Source organism: Orycteropus afer, unplaced genomic scaffold (assembly GCF_000298275.1).
Source record: "Orycteropus afer afer isolate SDZICR_OR568_19922 unplaced genomic scaffold, OryAfe1.0 scaffold00015, whole genome shotgun sequence".
Taxonomy (NCBI): domain Eukaryota; kingdom Metazoa; phylum Chordata; class Mammalia; order Tubulidentata; family Orycteropodidae; genus Orycteropus; species Orycteropus afer.
Window position 1 is genome coordinate 10,572,070 of NW_006921602.1, and position 8,682 is coordinate 10,580,751.

Sequence of the window (8,682 nt, forward strand, 5' to 3'; positions counted from 1 at the left end):
ATAATCATCTGATCCCATCATGGGAATAACCACATCATAACAACCACACCTAATTGTGGTCCAGCCAAGTTGACACACAGCTCCAACTATCACACTCCATAAACTATTTTTTCCTTTGGTATATTATTTTCAACTCAGGTATCCTGTAGTCATTCCTGAATTATTTAATCTCCCTTCCTTCTAGAAGCTAGTTTTTCTCTTTCCTTTCTTGGCATAGCATTCTGTTGGTTCTCCTGGTACCTAGATGATGGCTTTTCTTGTGGCAGTTTTTCTTGCTCTTACTGTCTTTCCTCTCTCTTGTCTCACAGTTCGCAAGGTATTATTCTTTGCCTTGGAATCTTGGACTATTCATCTCTCTCTCTCTTGTTTATTTCTTCAACTTTAGTGGCTTCAGATGCCCCAAATCTATAACTCCAGTCCTGCCTCAGCTCTCCAAGGAACTCGTGTATTCTGGGATTTCCAGTTCCCAGCTGGATCCCTCCACCTGACTCCATATAGCTATTCTGCTCTCGTCTCAAGCTCAGCATGTGTTTTACAGAAACCATAGTCTCTTGCCTCTTGCCCACAAACTTCCTTCTGATTTTCCTACTCCTTTCAAATGAGGCCTCTGCTTCTAGTTACTCAGGCTCCAACTATAGAGTTATTTGGCCTCACTTCAATTTCAGGAACATCTACTAAGCAGCCTATTCAGTGCCAGGCCCAGGGGATAAAAGAGGTAGCTGGAGTTGTGCAAAGTCTAGTAGGTAGTAGAATAAACACAGGCTGGCACGAGATCAGAGCTTGCCTGGAGAAGGGGGTAATCAGCTCTGCTTGGAGGACTTGGAAATCTTCAAAGAGGAGGAATAACCTTGCTGAGTTTTAAAGAAAAAGAAGAATTTGGTTAGCTAATAGGAGAGAAAGGGCATCTTGGGCAAAAAGAGCACCTATAGAAAAGAAAGGTGACAGCATAAAAAACGATGAGGGTGAGGTGGGATTGGGGGTGGGGGCAGGTAAGGACAGTGTCCAAAGCAGCACAGATCTCATCTGAAGTATGAAGAGCTGGCAGTTTATTCCACAGATACTAGGAAACCACTAGTTAGGAAACGTCGTATTCTAGGTGCCTGGTGGCCCCTGAAATTATACAACATGGCCATAATTCAAGTGAGAGAGAATAATTTGCATTTAGAAAGATAACCCTGTGGAGTGTGGGTTTGAATAGTCAAAACTAAGAGCAAGAGCATCCCACAGCTAGAAGTCTACTGTGAGAGTCTTAGAGACGTGGCAGTGGGAGCCAGAAAAAGAGAAATGGCTGGGTCGAGAAGGATATGATCCCTGCAGAAGGTACTTAGGAGATAGAATTAGTAGTGACTGGATAGGAGAATAAATGCCAGAGAAGAGTTGAGAATGGTCCCAGTTTTCCACCCTAGGCTGCTGGGTCAAAAGTGGTGTTATTCATGGAAATAGCAAATAGACAAGGAGGAATAGATTTGGAAACAAGAAATATTTTGTACATGTTGAGTTTGTGTCTAAAAGATGCAGGTAGAGATAACTCTAGGGTTCAGAAAAGAGGGCAAAATTAGATACATAATCTTTAGTTACAAGCATACCTCTAAGAGTTCAAATGGTAAGAAAGAGAGATTGCTTAGGGCATTGGTTTACAGATTGGAATTTTTCTGTTTCCTGGGCCTACATACAGAGATTCTGATTCACTAGTCTGGATTCAGGACCAGAAACTTGCCCTTTTAATATTACATCAAGTAATTCTAATTCAGGTGATCCATAATCATACTTCTAGAAGAAGTGGCCTCAGGAAAATAGATGAAGGAAATGAGAGAGCCAAGGGCCATAGCACTGGGAGCACCACCTACTAAAGGCAGTGAATAGGGTGCTATCAAAGAAGATGAGAAGAAATAGATGATGTTGTTGTTGTTGTTGTTGTTATGTGCCGTCAAGTTGGACCCATCTCATAGCGACCCTTCCTTAGGTTTCCGAGGTAGTATCACTATAGAAGTAGATTGCCCCATCTTCCTTCCAAGAAGTGGCTGGTGGGTTTGAACCACCAGCCTTCTGGTTAGCAGTCAGGTAATTTGCTCTTGTCCAGCAAATTAGACCAGAGCTCCTGAAATAGTGAGATGGAGGAGAAAAACTAGAGGTGAATAATGTCACAGAAGGCAGGAGAATGACTACTCAGGAAGGAAGTAATGCCCTATGTTGTTCACCACATAAGCACAAGTCCGTCAAGGTCTGAAGAGTGTCCTTTGCCACTGAGGCCTAGAAAATATTTTAGATTGAATATAGGCACCAGAAATTGGGTCAAGGTTGGCAGACTTTTTCAGTAAAGGGCCAGATAGTAAATATTTTAGGCTTTATGGGCCATATGGTCTCTGTTACAACATTCAACTCTGCCATTGTAGGATGAAAACAGCCATAAATTATACATAAACAGATGAATGTGACTCTGTTCCAATAAATCTTTATTAATAGACACTGAAATTTGAATTTCATATAATTTTCACATATCATGAAATAGTCTTTCAATTTTTTTTCCAACCGTTTAAAAACCATTCTTACAAATATTTTCAAATTGTCTATATAGTATTGTACATTGTAATATTTTAATATTTAGAATATGTCTGGAAGGATATATAGCAGAAGAGCGTGTAATGTTTAATTTTATGTGTCAACTTGGCTGGGCAATCATGCCTAGTTGTTGGGTCAAACTCTAGTCTAGACTCTGCTATGAAATTGTTACAGGTGGTTAAATCAGTTGGCCTTAAGTGAATCAGATTGTCCTCCATAAAGTGAGTGGGCCTTGTTCAATCAGTTGAAGGCTTTAAGAGCAAAAAGGAAGTTTTCTCTAGGATATATTCTGTCTCTAGACTCTAAATAGATTATTTGGTAGAAGTTACTGAGTCTCAACTCTTCCTATCACCTGACCTACAGAGTTTGGACTTGTTAGCACCCTACAATTTCATGAGCCAATTCCTTAAAATAACTCTCTTTCTCATATATATGGGTGTATGTTTCTAAATATATATATCTACCCATCTGTCACTTTGTCATACTGTAGTGGCTTGCCTGTTGCTATATGGTATAATGGTGGAAGCAATGCTACTAGTATCTCAAATACTGTCCACCCATGGTGCAGAGGTCTCAGAGTAGCTTCCAGAATATGATAAACTAGAAAGGCCTAGCAATCTGCTTCTGAAAATTAGCCAATGAAAACTATGGATCACAACAGAGTATTGTCTGGGAGAATGCTGGAAGATGAACCCCCTAGGTTGGAAGACACTACACAATGGTACACACACACACCATTCTTAACTCACAGGATACACAAAAATAGGCAGTGGACCATAGTTTTCCAACCCTTGAGCTAGTACCCAGGGGCTGGGGTTTTAAAGGTCAAAGGGGCAGGAGACATAACTGGTTCCAAACAAGACAGAAACTGAAATCTCTGAATAAAGCCAGGAATGTGGTAGTTGTACCTCCTTAGTGAGAGGATGACAAGGAAAATTCTATCCATTAATTATATCAGGTCATGTTCTCTAGGTATTAAGAAGTGAAACAATTTCTATGAGAAATGAAATGTAAGTCTTGCACCATATGAACTTAAACCACCCATTCTGATATAGGGAATGTCCAAACAACATGGTAGCTGGGTCTGAACGAGTGAAAGCCATGGTGCATTCAAAGCTAAGATAATGCTCTATAGCAACACTTCTAAAAAGGGCAAAAGGACTTCCACAGAACAAACCAACCCCCACTGTAGATGAGTTTATAATTTAAAAAGAAAATTTGAAATCACATGAAGAAATGATCTCTCCTTTGAGGAGAAGCCAACGGGAGGATTAGCATCTAGAGAATTTAATCCAAAAGAGACTGGAGAATGAGTGTTTTATAGGAATAGAAACTACAAGGAAAAAAAGACACTGTCAATGAAGAGTCATTGAGCTTGACAGGAGATTATTGGTAACTTTATAAGAATAACTTCAATGGGTGGTCAGCAAGGAGGCAGGTTGAGGAGTGAGTTAAAGATGAAGAAATGAAGATGGGGAGTTTGGCCATGAAGAGGAGGGAAATAGGGCCATATTTGGAGGAGAGCATGGGACAGTTAAATGTGTTGAGAGAGAGAGAGAGAAAGACAGAGACAGAGAAAGAGAATAGAGAAACTCCTCCTCACCGCCTTCATTTAGTCTCTGTAGCATGCCTGAATTCTTGCTCTGTTCTGGCCTTCTTTACCTTTCACTTGGACCAGGTATCGGCTAACCACAGCCTGTGGACCAAATGAATAGTTTCATGGGGGCACCGCCACTCTTACTCATGTATATATTGTCTATGCTTCTTTTGATGGTACAGTGGCAGTGTTGAAAAGTTATGATGGAGACCATGTGGCCCACAAAGCCTAAAATATCTATTTAGTACTGGCCCTTTACAGAAAAAGTTTGCTGACTCCTGACCAGTGGTGATTGTCATCCAAGATGCCAGTCCATACTTTAAGATGGTAGCATTCCAGCTTCTTTCTACCTGGCTTCTAGCATAGGAAACTTGGCTAGTTCTGTCCTTGTTACGCTTTTTCTTCAGTCAGGTTGATTTGCTATTTACTCTCCTATATACATATTGGGAACTCTGGTAGCATAGTGCCTAAGGCACTTGACTGCTAACCAGAAGGCTGGCAGTTCAAACTTACCAGCCACTCCTCAGAAGGAAGGTTGAGCAATCTACTTCCATAGTTATACTGCCTCAGAAACCCAAGGAGGGGTCGCTATGAGTCAGGTCCGACTCGACGGCATACACATAACAACAACAGCATACACATACTGCACTTTCCTCCCAGTGGGTCTGTTTTTCTTTTTAATGGGGAGTGTTGTTGTTGTTATGTGCCGTCGAGTTGGAACCGACTCATAGCAACCCCTCCTTGGGTTTCCAAGGCAGTATCACTACGGAAGTAGATTGCTCAACCTTCCTTCTGAGGAGTGGCTGGTAAGTTTGAACTGCCAGCCTTCTGGTTAGCAGTCAAGTGCCTTAGGCGCACTACACTACCAGAGCTCCCAGTGGGGATAATGATAGCTAATATTTTAGCTAACTTTGTGCCAGACACTGTGCTAGACACTTGCAATGAAATGTCTTCTCTCAGTTAATTCTTACAGCAATCTGAAGAGTTTGGGATTGGTATTATGGTAGCACATACTAATAAAACCTACCTTAAAGGGTTATTGAGAGAATTTATTGAGAGATTGTGTACAAAGTGCCTCACACACTTTAATTATGTAGACTCATAATAAGATAGATACTGTTTTTATGACTGCAAAACATGCAAGTAATATCAGTAAGTTTATACCAGTCCCTTCCTATTCTTAATTCTATTCTTAGAGACAGCTACTTTTAGTATTTACTGGCATTTATTTGTTTCTGTTAACATTTACTTATATTTGTAAGTAATGTAAGTATATAGCTATTTCTTTTTCCTTTAGCATTTTTTTGACTTTTTAAAGTTGATTACTTAGCTTTCTTACCACCACATACCACACCACTCAACAAGCACATTTTCCCTTCCTCTGCCCTCCTAATATGGCTTTAGTGTTCTTTCTTGGCAGTATTCAGTTCTTGTTAGATGATGGAAATTTTATTTATACCTGAACCACGTGGTATACTGTGATAACATTTTGTTTCTTGTGCAACTTGTTTCCCCTGTATTTATTACTTTTTTTTCCCCCTTTGTTTGTGTCGTATGTACTTAACTAATTCCTTGGATCAAGATACATTCATGAGGTATTTTGTCAGTTTCCTTTTTTTTTTTTTTTCCCTTGGTGTCACCTCCCATCTTCCTGTTTCATGAGTGACTGACTGATTGTTCTTTAGGCTTGTTGCATAGCTGTCAACTGAGTCTTCCTTCACTTTTCTCATATAGATCTCTCTGTTTCATGGCTCCTGAGAAAAAGATACAAGGGAAGTTAATATCTTGAAATCTTGCATATTTGAAAATGTCTTTATTTCATCCCTTATACTTGATTGGAGGAGCTCTGGTGGCACAGTGGTTAAAGCGTTCAGCTGCTAACCAAAAGACCGGCAGGTTTGAACCCACCAGCCATTCTGTGGGAGAAAGATGAGGTAGTCTGTTTCCGTGAAGAAGCCTTGGAAACCCTACAGGGCAATTCTGCTCTGTCCTGTAGGGTCACTATGTGTCAGAATGGACTATAGAGTCAGTTGGCAATGGGTTTGTTTTTTGGGGGGGTTTTGGTATACTTGATTGGTATAGAATAGGGTTCCAGGTTGCAATTCATTTTCCCTCAGCGTTTTGAAGCTTTGCTCTGTTTTCTCTTCTGGTTTCCAGTGCTGCTACTGAGAGCGTGGTCCCATGCTAATTCCCAGGGCTTTGACCCTGACGTGTTTTAAGGATCTTCTTTGTGTGCCTGGTGTTCTGAATTTTCAGAATGATGTAGCTAGTTGTTGGTCTCTTCACTCATTGTGCTGGACGCTGGGTGGGCCCTTTCCATCTGGCAGTCATGTTCTTCAAACCTGGAAATAATGATTTCTTTGATTTTTGTTCCTCTGTATTTTCTGTTCTCATTTTCTGGAACCTGTATTTGTCTGTGTGTATGTGATCTTCTTATCTTTCTTTAATCCATTTTTCCATCTTTATCTTTTTGTTCTGCCTTCTGGAAAGTATCTTCAACATCATCTTGTAACTGTTTAATTTTTTATTTCTACTATTATATTTCTTATTTCTAAGAGTTGCCTGTTCCCTGTTTCTTTTCTTCTTTTTTTTCATAAATGCAGTATTGCTTGTCTGCTAAGCCAGTTTTCGCATATAGGCTCCAAACAATTAGGGACAGTACAAGATAGGTTATGATTAGGTATTGGAATGTCTTGAGTACTGACTGCTGTAGGATACAAGGTCTAGAGAAATCATTATCTTCTAGAAATACTGGAGACAACTGCATGGAGGAGGTAGGACAGGATCACAACAACCTGGCATATAGATAAGTTTGGTAGGTAAGAAACAGCAGTGTTGAATGGTGGGAAAAGTGTTGGCTTCAGGACCAGGCAGACCAGATGCAAATCCCAACTTAGTTATTTACTATAAAACCTTTCGTAAGTCCAATTTCTCTGAGCCTCAGTTTCCTCATCTCTAGTGAGACTAATAATATCTACCCTCTAGGATTACTTTGTTTGACTGCTAACCAGAAGGTTGGTGGTTCAAACCCACCAGCCACTCCACAGAAGGAGGAAGGGGCTTCTGTAAAGATTTACTGCCTCAGAAACCCGGTGGGGGTCACTATAAGTCAGAATTGCTCGATGGCAGTGGGGAAGGGCTGCTGTAAGGAAAGAAGTTGTATATGTAAAGTGTCTGGCACATAGTTGGAATTTAATAAATGTTCTATAAGTTTTTTGAGGCCAGAAAAAATATTTTATCCTAGCCCAGGCCTTGCTACATTGTAGCTCCCTTCTAGATGTTGAATGAGTGAGTGAGTGGATAAATGAATGAGGAAGGGACTACATTCCATTCTAAACAGGGGAGGTAGCTTAGATCAAGGTGAGGAAGTTGGAAATGCGCATGCTGTGTGGGAGAGGACTGTGAGGCTCTTGGCCTAACTGAAAAGGTTTCTGTATTGACAAGTGTTAATGATTGGAAACATGTCTGAAGATTTGAGCCGATATTTTTTTTTTTGTTTTTGGGGGTGCAGATAATATGTGTGAGGCCAATATAAAGCATTTGAATTAATAACCAAATCAGGGTTAAAGAACTTCTGACTTACGGTCTTACTCCGATTTTTAGCATGAGCATTTGGGAAGGGACTTGAGCTCCATGAGGTAATGGGAAAGTGACCCTTGCTTTGCCTGCCTCAAACGATGGTAATAAGGATGAAATGAACCAGTAGCTGTGTGTTTATAAGCTTGTGGCAGAGTTTTTGTTGATTTGGGAAGCAGGTACAAAGACTGAAATCCCTGTTAATCCACATGGCTTTCAAAATAGCAGTCAGCCGCAGGGATCCAGGTGAGGAGAGGGAAATCAGGCACACCCAAAGCAATAGTGTGGGAGAGCAGAAAAAAGGGGATTAAAAGCCAGGAACTCAGACAGAGGAGGAGTCATCTACAGGGATCAAGGTAAGGGTGGTACGAGAGATTTCCAACAGGGAGACAAACTTGTCTGTCGGTTTGTCCTACCATGGTGATGTGTTGATGTGAGTTTTTAGGCTGAGCCACTGGTGTTTCTAACCCAGTGGAATGCACATGGTGCACAGATATCATCACAGCTTACAGACTGAGAAAGACTAGGAAGAAGGAAGAGGCCATTCACTTCTCAAATAATTGGCCAGGGAAAACCTTATGAATAGCAAAGAAATACTGCTTGATACATTACCGCACAACTTTATGAAATAGTCCATTTAGGTTAGAAGGCTCTCAAAATAGGACTGGGAAAGAGCTGCATCATCTGAGTAAACCCAGCCTTACTCTTATGGATAAGGTAAAGCTTTCGAGAAAGCCATTTGCTGATGTGGCACCACTCAAATTGAAGAGAAACAGCCACAGACATCCATTAATCATCGGAACATGGAATATACGAGGTATGAATCTAGGAAAATTGGAAGTTGTCAAAAATGAAATGGAACGCATAAAGATTGATATCCTCGGCATTAGTGAGCTGAAATGGACTGGTTTTGGCCATTTTGAATCAGACAACCATGTGATTTACTATGC

At 40.6% G+C, this 8,682-nt stretch overlaps 1 protein-coding gene across 1 annotated transcript in view; it reads left to right on the forward strand.

Moving 5' to 3' along the window:
• The window catches only part of INTS14 (integrator complex subunit 14), a 35,152-nt gene that overhangs the window by 21,012 nt on the left and 5,458 nt on the right, over positions 1-8,682 (forward strand). The window lies entirely within an intron of this gene.